The 11,771-nt window shown below is 31.8% G+C and overlaps 1 protein-coding gene across 1 annotated transcript in view; it reads right to left on the bottom strand.

Annotated features, from left to right (window-relative positions):
* Positions 1-11,771, bottom strand: part of LOC119839597 (acetylcholine receptor subunit alpha-like 1) — a 192,919-nt gene that overhangs the window by 36,998 nt on the left and 144,150 nt on the right. The window lies entirely within an intron of this gene.

Raw genomic sequence — 11,771 nt, 5'->3', positions numbered from 1 at the left:
TGTAATGTATATATATTAAGGTTTTTATGATGTTTCAAGAGCAATAAAGAGTTAATAAATAAATAAATAAATAAGAATTTCAATTGTACATTATTATCTCATACAATAATATTTATGCTCTCATATTATAAGTAAGTATTCATATAATTAAGAAACTGTAGTTAATAACTTCACATCATCTGTAACTCAAGAATAGCGGCAAGGATGCAATTAATTCAGTTCCATTGGCTGTCGTATATGCCACAATTTGTATTCTGAACAGTGAAGCTGGCCTCATAGCGTTAAGTATTAGTGTATCGTTAGCCATGACACACTAAAGATACTGCTCCCGCTTTCATGAATATAAATAGTAACAACGTCTCATAGTTTGCTAGTACATGTCATAGGATTAATCGATGTATGGTTTTTTAATCGTCTTCATTGGATATAACCTTGGTCGTGTCTATTTTATCACTATGTTACACGCTATACATTGATCGCGTAGTATGGATCTTAAATTAGAACTTTGACAACGAATGAATGTAATCGTCAATGAGTAAACAACATTGCAGAAGATTAACTCGAATCATTGGATAATTAAAAAGTAAACTGTCGGTGAAGGCTATCATTAATATAATTTAACCAAGCCACGCCCAAATTGGGCTCTAAGCAAGCTTCGCCTTGAGGAATCTTTATTAAAACCGTCGAGATCCTAATTTACATACTGTCAACATTGAAAATGAGAAATGCATCTCATACACGATATTCCTCAGGGAATAATGCAGTAAGTGCAAACAATAACAGCGAGCGCAGTGATTTAAGATGACACACATACTGGAGTGGAGCGAAAATAATTATTTCAATACCCAGCAGCTGTGCAGCTAAATGTTTGGATGTTTGTGTTAATTATTTCGAATGTCTCTTTTCGTTCCAGAATGTCCTCGAATGTTCTAGAATGTTCGAGAATAGTCAGAAGAGTTTATTAAATATATTAAAACACTAGTTTTATTGTCTAGTGTGGGGATCTGAAAACCAACGTTATGCTGAGAAAATAAAATGCGCTGATTGGGCTTGCCCATTAGGTGACCCAAAATTTTTTTTATAGTTTAAGCTTTTAAAGCTTTGTTCTAGTTGATTTTGTTTTTTTTTATCTAATTTCTTGATGTGATGATCCTAATAAATATAAATTATTATTATTTACAGGAATAAAATGGAATTAGCTATTAGCGGTCTTGTGTACTATTATTGCTAGTATGATATAGTATAAGATTAATTGATGTGAAGGATATTTTATTATTATGCATTCTTTGTTTTCATTCTTTTTCCGTAGCTAGATGCGTTCAGTATGTCGGTATATCAAGCGATGGCGCCAAGTTTCTGTGAGGGTGTGGCACGCCCAGCGATGCGAGCGTGACCCAATTTGGACTGAGGCATGCTCGACTCTCACAATGGACGAATGACTTCGTTTACTCTTTATATATATATTTTTAATCGAAATGTTGTTGATTCAATTTGTCTAAATAATATTGTGTTTTTAAGTCCCTATTAATAAATTACAATATCATTGTTTGTTATTTAGTTATCCGAGATGGGAATAAAAAAAAGTCTATATATAAAATTAATATTTTAACAACATCATGTAAGTTGAAGAGTATTTTACTGCCTAGTAATTTTTCACAATGTACATTTATTAAAAATACCAACTGCAAGTTTACGCAACTTGCAAATAAAAAGGACGGCCTATTAATCATCTAGCTGGGAAGAAATATGAGAGTTTAATAAAAATATTTTCATTTTTAATAAGACTTCAGCGACGTAAATAAATCCTCATTAGCTGATAGCTTCAAAGGTAAAACAATTTATAAGCCGAGTGTAGTGTAAACAGGCTTACAATTTCTCATTTACTCTGTAAGTGAAGAAAACTTAGTGCGAAAGCTTTATTATGTTTAGAGAATAGTTTAAGTTTAGCTTTTAATCATGGTGAAGGATTCACGTTGGTTTTCATTAGGGCAGTGGGAAGGAAATTGTTATTTATGTTGAAATTCTTTTAGCTTCACTTGATCTCTCTAAGCGAAATAAAGGGAAGGTTATATATACAGTTGAGACAATTAAACATATTTTGTACCCATCTTAGGTATATATGTATATTCTAATTCTATTAATCTATCTATCTACTAATATTATAAATGCGAAAGTTTGTAAGGATATATGGATTTATGTTTGCTACTATTTCACGCGAAAACCACTGAACGGATTATGATGATAATTGATTTAGCTTATGTACTTACAATTGTCTGCGGGTAAAACCGCGTGACACACCTAATTTATATTATGTTATTTATTGTATATTTTAAAATTCCTTAACCCATACAGTAATTGTATATTATTTATTAGATTACTCATTAAAAACTAACGCATAAAACTGCCTTTTTTTAAAGTGATAAATCATATCCAAGTCCGTTAAAACAATTTACCACGCGGTATAAAACAACGACCAAAGCATTTTAGTCAAACATTTCAGCATCTGATAAAGCTAATTCCCCATACCCAACCCGAGCGATAAGCGAACTCTTACCACCTCTGTGGTGACGCACTTCAAGATTATCTCGAAATCGTTCCGTATTTGTTTGCATATCTATGTGTAAATAATGGGACTACATTCCCTCTTCCACGGCCCCATCCCGGCCTTCCATTGATCTCCGAGATTAACCTATCATCCATCTTCTTGATTGAAATCCCCTTGGATTTGCGATAAAACTGCTCGCTCTTAAATTTCGTGCAAGTAAATAGTCTTATTTGAAATGCCTTAGCATATAGGCGCATGTTCGGTTCAGTCACCAATGAACCTAAGGCTTCTAGTTTCTGTTTCTTGTATTATATCTGTAGCAAACTCGTATGAAATATGAAAGTGTTAAACTAAAAAACAGTCTAACGTTGAAATGAATCTATTATCCATATTCAATTTACAGGAATAACAAAATTTTTATAAATAACGTTCAATGAACTTTTAAGACACAATGCTAAGCTCTGTTAACCTATTAAATAGCTCGTTTTCAGCATACAAGCACTATAATATTGTACCTTGTAAAAAAACACTACGATTTTCACGTTCTACTCAAGAACGTTATAAAAACATTATTACCCACTATCAAAAGACCGGGCAAGTTAAATACGAAAAGTTTTAAACAAAACCTCTCCTTTCTCATGAAATATTTTTATTACTTCAATAGTTTTTGGCAAAGTTTTGATATAAACAATATAGAAGACTATATTGCGCGGTATAATGATAAGTATGGTATTCAAAGAACTAGTAATTACAATGTGAATGATTATCAATATTTCAATGTGTATTATAACGTATACAAATTAAGCCTTTATGCATATATGACATAGAAAATTAAGAATTATTTGAGTTATTTATATCCACACAGGTAAGGTGAGACATACAAAATGCTTGTGCTGAAGTTATTTTATTGTACTGTGTGTGTATTAAAATAATAAAGAATAATCCATCCATCGTAAGTCATAGGAAACAGTTATTTGTAATTGAAGAAATACAAAAATTCTTTCACCTATCTGTCTACTTATACGCTGAAATCATGAAAATACAAGAATTGTTAGGTCACAAAAATTGATTACATATTATCGCAATGACGTAGGAAACGAGTAAAAGTGTTAATAATATATTATTTCAACAATAATTCAGTTAAAAAGTGCATTAAAGTATTCAGTAAAATTTGAATTGTTATTTAAGAACCTCCATTGTATAAAACTACACTAGAGGCGTATTTTGCCCAAGTATTTAGGGAAGATTCGGGTTCAAGCCACAGCATTTCTATTATGCATCTTAGTGGGGCATATGTAGCATTCAGGTCTATGTGGGACACTGTGTATGCTAGTTATGACACGTATCAGGACCTAGATAGGTCCAATAGGTGTCTAGAATGAGGGAATGGTATATCGAAGCACGTATATTTTAGGAATGTTTGTATAATGTAACGGTTGTAGGGAAACCGAACTTAATCATAATATATATAGAGTCTTATTTAATGTTATTTAATACTTGTCTTATTAAATGAATACAAGATAAATAAATACTGAATAGATCACATTAAATTTTGGAGCTAGGAGTAATTGGTAATTTTTAGGCGACAGTTAATAATAGCATATCAAAAGTACAGAAATAAAGTCGCAAATAATTATCCTTTTGATCAGATTTGCAATTGACAACCTCTACTTACATTTACACTAATATTATAGAGAAAAAACTTTTGTATTTATCTATGTGTTCTTACGTTTTCATGCAAAAACTACTCGACCGACTTCAAAAATACTTTCATCGTTAAAAAGCTGCAACTTCACTGAGTGAAGCCGGGGTGAATAGCTTTAATATATGTGACTTACAGAGTTATAATATTAAAAACTCCTATATCAAAATCAGCACCGATTAAGTCAGTAGCGTATATTTGCAAGTTTTTGCAAGTTGAAAAAACATGTAAAAATAAAATCGATATACAATTTCGCCGCATTGGTTTCCACAATCCCATCATCAATCGCGGCTTCATTTCCTGACCCTTGGACCCTTTTGGGGGTAAATTGAGTGAGACAAATGCACTGGCGATGTCGTTTAATGACTTTAGCTAATCGGGGTCATCTGGCCGCTTCTGAGATATCTTTTTATATTGTAGTGTTTGCTTCTAACCCAAACTCAATGTTTTTCAATGAGACTTCTTTTAGAAGCATTTTGAATGGTCATAGCATAGTTTTGACAATCCATCGATTCGGAAAGCAGTTTCTACAGAAAAGAGCTGGCAAGAAACTCTGTTTTCTCTATATATATAGACATATGAATGGCAAATGTTACCATACAAGTAAACATTCATAAAATGCAAAGGAATAGAATAATTAATATTTAAATTAAAAAAAAACTCAAGACCTCATTTTGCATTGTCGGCCATCTTGTATTTCTAATTTAACATAGACTAATATTTTGCTATTGTATTCTACTATTGTAATCCTTTATATTATAATAATTTCTTTCGATACATATATTGAGGTATCACTGGCTACGAGCAGTTATTTAATCCGACATTTTGTCGCGGCCGCCATCTTTGACCGATTTTATATTCTTATATTTTAATAAAAAAAAACTTATTGAAACGATCATTCTTTTGCAGCTACTATGTCACAGACATACACGCACATTGACGTCAAACATAAAGCAGCCCCTTCTAGCGTCGGTCGTATTTGTCAGTAATATAATTTGGGTAATTTTGTTACATACACATAAATAGCGTGGAGCGCCCCCATAAATAATTATTAGAACAGAAAGAGTGAAATAAATTAGTGTGGTTCCCAACCGGGAGCATTAAATATAAAATGTGTTTTGCCCAGTTGCTGCGGCGGGGTAGTTAAACGCGAGTTTAAATCTTGCTATGTAATCAGTTTTTTCTGTTCTTTCGCTTTCTAAAAATGTTTATTAATTCCATAAAATTTTATTAAAATAATTAAATGAATATGTATTAATTTTTATTCGGTACGCATTCTATTTTATTTATAAATTACAACTATAGCTTAGTGCAGTTTTAATACCATTCCTTAAATAGTTCAAAATTTAGTTCGTATAATCTTATTTGGATGACTAAAATTTATAAAAAGACGCATAATATGTGGAACCGCTGCATACTAATTTTTCGTTTATAAGGAACTATAGGTTTATTTGAAAAATTCTTTCGTTCGCGGCTATATACATGTACATATTATTACATCTTGTTCGATAAACGCAACCTAGCGGCACAATGAGTATAAATTGAATTTCAGACCTTACAAACATAAATGGAAACACGATTTACAATAAAATCTCATCGCACTTAATTAAGTTTAATTTTTAACTATTCCTCAGTTGTTAGCAGTGATTGATTAAAACTGCCTGCACCGGGAACAATTAACGCTAGCAAACTCTAACAACAAATTCCATCGAACTAACCCAAAGCACTAACTCATATCGGTCCATCTGTTAACACATTTGAATAGGTGCGAATAGAGCCATTAAGCTCTTGCTTTAAAGACTCTTTTCGCTTGGATACCTGCTCAACGACATGAATTCGTGATAATCTTTTAAAACGTGCTCTCTACTTCTAGGTTACATTGTTGAGTTTCGGGTTTACTTAGGGTTTGAATATTAAACGTGTTGTTACTCGAATATTTTTGGCGGTTAGTGTTGTACGTCGGCAGTTTGGAGTTTAGTGTTTCGTGTTTTATGCTTTTATAAGTAGCTAAGTAGGTAAGATGCGTTTAATTTTAGATCATTGGATTCTTTTTGAGACAAAACGACGTCGATATAATGCATATGACCTGAATTATCATAAAAGTTATTCACTATTCAGAGCAACGGATTATCATAATATTAACTTTCATTTTATCTTTAATAACACACATGAACAAAATTAGTAATTGTATGGTTTAAATACAGATAATTGAAGACTTTGCTAACCAAAAAAAAAACGGTATAAGCAATGTTTAAACAATGGTCATGTACGTATAGTAGGAAATTGATAAAATAAAGAAGAATTTCAAAAGGACTATGGACAAAGTCTGATTATGAATAGCGTCTTTACAAAAGGGTCCTCAGTGGACGCCTTTATATATCGATTGACCTCATCCTAAAGCAAATGGTCAGCGGCGACAGCAATCTGCATAATGAATACTATTTGTGAAGCAGAGTTAAAATAAAACTATTCTCAGGCGGCTATGATAAACTCAGTTCATTGTGTCTTTTCAATTCGGACAATGTTTTTGTATGAATTTCCTCTAATATCATGTAGAGGTTGCTGTGATGAAATAAATCGATATACTATTTTTCAGAAGAATGTTTGTTTATTTATTATTTACTACATAGGTTTATTTATAAGGTTCACGAATGGAGTATGAAATGAACACATGAAAAACAATTAAAGCTATAGCAATTACATGGCGCCTTTTTTTAAGTAAGTATATTTAGATCTGACCATTTTACTGTTTATTATTTAAGTAAAAATTAACATACGTTGTTAAATATATTATTAAATCTTTATGACTTTATATAATTGAAATATATCTTCCAAAATATATTGTTTAATTGAAAATTTAAATTAATATGCAATTTAGTTTTACCTTAAATTTAAGATCTCTTTATATTAAAAAAAAAAACTAATTCAAAATTAAACTATTCCAGTGTACTAGGTAAATTATTTAACATTTACATTTGCAAATCTTCTCAAAGAATTAGAGTAAACTAAACTTGGTCACCAATAATTCTTATATGAAACTATCATTTCGCCCGCGTCTTCGTCCACGCAGGGCGAAAATCTAAAAGTTAAATGAATAGATACAATGCCAGGGGTTTATCCGCACTGGCATAAAGGAGAGTATGGACACGTCCAGAGTTACTTTTACTTAGTTGGTATTAATAATATCAATAAAATTTTCATACATTTTTGAACATGGGCCATATAACAGTGGTCATCCCAAGAATAGCTTGTGTACAGTTCAATAATGCAGTAGATAGTTTCGACAATGTCTCGAGGGAAACCAAACTGTTGTGGCCCATTCAGTATTAATGGAGTATTTGCATAACTCATGTAACGTATAGCATAGGTACGCCGCTTTGGGCTTGCATTATACTAACGTGGTAAATATATTTTGGACGTTGGAATCGAGGCGTGGGCTTATTTTAAGCAGAATATGGTAAATAGATTGTCTTTCTCGTCGTGGCTTTGACGTTTAAGTGTACAAAGTGTAGCCCTGAATTTATAACCTCACTTGTAATAAAGTGAATTCGATAAAGTATTAGTACTATATTCGATAAATTATCGATATAAAAAGGAATAGCACAAATTATACATAATTTAAATGCAGTGGGCAGTGACGGTTCAGCACTTGGAACCTCGGAAAACAATCGAAAGCAAAAATATATAAATTAATTTATTTATGTATCTGCACAGTATCCATACGACCACTGCTGCGAAACGGTAAAGCGAAACCTCATAGAAGGCTCTATTTATTTTGAAAAAAAACCCTAATCAGCCTTCAAATTGCCACAACTAATTTAAATAGGACTACATGACAGGCACTTGTATTTGAAACAAAAATAAGTTCTCCGCTTTTAAAGTCGGTTGAAAATTTTACCCATTATCATAAAAAGTAATTATTAGTATTATTATAGAGAAGAGTCCATAAATGAAACTGTCAGTATACTACTATCAATATTATAAATTAACTAATTTGTCTCATCAACCAGTTACTAGGAATCGGTCCTTATTGTACATATATAGTTTTTTTTCACATATTAACTTCAAATCTCTGAAGAAAGTTCACAGCTAAACAAATTGTTTAATGAAATTGCGTCAAATGAGTGTGTAAATCTTTGACCAATATATTGAACAACAGAATTACAACAATACGTTTAAGACATATAAACCCTGTGAAATCATATAAAACCTCTACAGATCTACGAATAAAAACTGAGCACATCCCCACATTTAAAAGGGCATTGAATTGAAGATGAAATCGTTTAATTTTATTATCTGTACCGTAACTGTTTATTAGTTTCCGAGTGCTCTGGGGACGCCACACTTGTTGAACGACCAACGAGTTTCTCCACTTTTTCACTGTAATCTATTTAATATTAGATGTACTGACGACTGCTATACCAATGTGTGAATGTGCGAATTTGTGTGTGACGAATGTGCTGTTAATCTATATATAAATATTGTTTGTTTGGTTGGTTGAATGAAAAATCTCAGGAACTACTGGATCGATTTGAAAAATTCTTTCAGTGCTAGATAGCCCATTTATTGATGACGGCCCAATTTGACAAAAAATACGAAAAATTTTTATTCAAAAATGTGATGTTGTTTTAAGAGAACCAAAATCGATTATTTATAAATACATTATAAAAGAGCACTAAGTATTCTTTCGACTTTATCTAATCCATCTATCAATAACTGGAATTAAATAAATACATCAACCGCACCTGCTTTGTTATTTAAAACCAACTTGAATATTGATAAGATATAACAAAACTGTAGGACGTAGGTACGTTCCGAAAGACGCCCCAGACTCTCACAGAATGCAACACTCTTCAGATTTTGATATGTAAATAGCCACTTCTTTGAAATAGCTGTAAATATTGCAAGAGGGCCTTTGAAATACAAATTTCCTTTCATACCTAATCGACTTGAAGTGTACAGTTCACGGTATAAATCCAATTTAAAGTATTGGATCGTTGAGATGGATTTTAGGTATCATTGGGGAGTACTGCACTTTGCTTGCATATCTTATTCAAGGGATGAGTGCAATTTAGTAATTTGTTTATTTCAGAAATAGAACTTCTGCACTTTGTGGTATAATTGTGAAGGAAGTTTTAATAGCCGTATTGCCTTGGAAAGGGTTTCAAGCGATAGAATCATATCAGAATGTTATAATTGTTAAGCTCAATAAGATTTTGAAAGTACATGGAAAAGTTAAAAATACGTTTTTGTGGTTGCTTTTTAATAGTAATTATGTTGGTACCTCGTCATATAAAAAACATTCGTAAATACGTATTGACATATGCGCAAAAAATAACGTATATATAGTATTTGTTATAAGTACCATTAATAATTATGAATACAATAGATATATGAGCATTGGTTGCTCAGTGGTGAGGACCTCGGACTTCAAAATTGATAAGTCGAGACCAGGCGAGCGTGCAGGAAATAAATTAATTTCTCAATTTATCTGCACATGTGTATAACATCAACACTGCTGTAAACGGTGAAGGAAAACATCGTGAGAAAACCGTCGTGTTTGAGAATCAAAATTCGACGACATGTGACATCTGCCAACCCGCACTTAGCCAGCGTGCTGGATTATAGCCTAAACCCTCAAAGAAGGCCTGTTCCAGCAGTGAGAACAAGTATAAGCTGATGATGAAACTCAATAAAATGAATGTCAACTAGTACAATGCAATTTCCACGAGAAACCTGAATAATATAATCTCGAATTAGGATATAAACCCATAAGTTTAAACCGGTACTTCGTCATGATTTAAACTTTGTTGTTCATATTCATCTAATTAGTATCTAGTAACAAACCTTAATCCCATGGATGATCGAGAACTTTAAACTAAGTGTACCCTATATAATGAAGGGGGAGGATTCGAGCGTCGGCTTACATGACGTGACTAGAAGTGACTTATTATGAGGGATCTTTAGTATCTGTTTTACCGGACTAGTTTTTAAAACAATACTTAAATTAGAATTTTGAAGGTACAATTAACTATTTCATATATTAAATTGTATAAAAAAAGGCGTTATTGACTTGCTTAGATTTTGTACGCCATTTGCAATAGTGTAGTACATAAACTGTGAAACAGACATTGTTTATATATTTTGAAAGAATCAAATAGCGAATGTTTTGAATTTTTTACTAGTCCGATTTCCTATTGTGGCAAGATAATTAACTCGAAGTACTTTAAATGTTTCCTTAAAGTACTTATCCCCCATCCATAAAAAAATTCCATCCTGTATAAACAAATCTCTATTTCACTTGCCCGTAGCTTCGCTAGAATGGCTGTACGTATTTCGGTTATATTGCATTCTGTTTATTATGTGTATACTGATATATTACATTGAAACAAGAGAAATGGCTTATTAAGTAACTTAAATCAGAACGGGACTTTAACGGAAAATTTTAGGGTATTAAATCGCGGGTGGCGTACTATTCTTAAATGAGATCGGTAGCTCTCTCCGCTCTGGATAAAAGCACTAAATAACGGCTGTCCCGATTAGAAAACTATTTAGGCAAACGTGAACGAATTTAGAATTAAATTATAACCCTGCGGAGTCACAAAGGGTCGTGATCTCGTTAAACTTTGTTGCGTCGGATTTTATGGTAATTTACGAGGAAAATATCTAATGGAGAAAGATTAAAAGGGCCAAACTAGTTTTATTATATCGGTAAAGTTCTGTTATGTTTCTGTTATTTGAAACATCCATGTAAATAGTGGAAGTATGATTGTTTAATGTTTGTTTGTTTTATCAGGTTTGTTTTCACTTTCGCAGTTGAATATGATACAAGTAACTTATGTATAAATTATTCAATCATTTAGTTTATACTAATGGTTGATTTTAGAGGTTCGTGATATAATTCACCATTATAGAATTAGTTGTGTAAGATTCAAAAGCGCTTTTGATATTATTATTATATTGACATTATTTTCTATTGCTTCAGAAAGTAGTTTCCAGAGAGTCATTAGTAACTGCCCTTTATGTTTCCAAATTTATTTTTAATATATCAACTAAAAATATTGCTTCTTATTTGAAATTTCTAGTAGTCGCTGTAAAAATTATAGTATTATGTACACCAGTTTTGTATATAGACATGCAACTCTGTGATCTATTATGATAACCCGATACTGTTAAGGTTGAACGATCGACAACGCTCTTATGTTTCCTTTGAACATTATTCATGGGATTTATTATTCAAACTTAGTGCATAACGTTCAGTGTATAAAGAATTAACTTTATTTATTATTATGTAACTATAGTATGTGCTGTGTGCACTGAATAAAATCGTTTTTACAATTATAACGTTTAAACTTGGTAGATTTAAAAAAATTATGAGTATAAATGTATGAATACATGAATTTATTTCGTAGTCTAAAACGAAGATCTAATATGAACTTGTATGTAGATAACTTAGATAACTTTCATATATATAAAATATCGGAGTACAGTCCATTGTAGGGTTTGTGGGAATTGAGTTTCTCA

Source organism: Zerene cesonia, chromosome 4, assembly GCF_012273895.1.
Source record: "Zerene cesonia ecotype Mississippi chromosome 4, Zerene_cesonia_1.1, whole genome shotgun sequence".
In the NCBI taxonomy this organism is placed as follows: domain Eukaryota; kingdom Metazoa; phylum Arthropoda; class Insecta; order Lepidoptera; family Pieridae; genus Zerene; species Zerene cesonia.
This window is presented reverse-complemented; position numbering and strand designations above follow the sequence as displayed.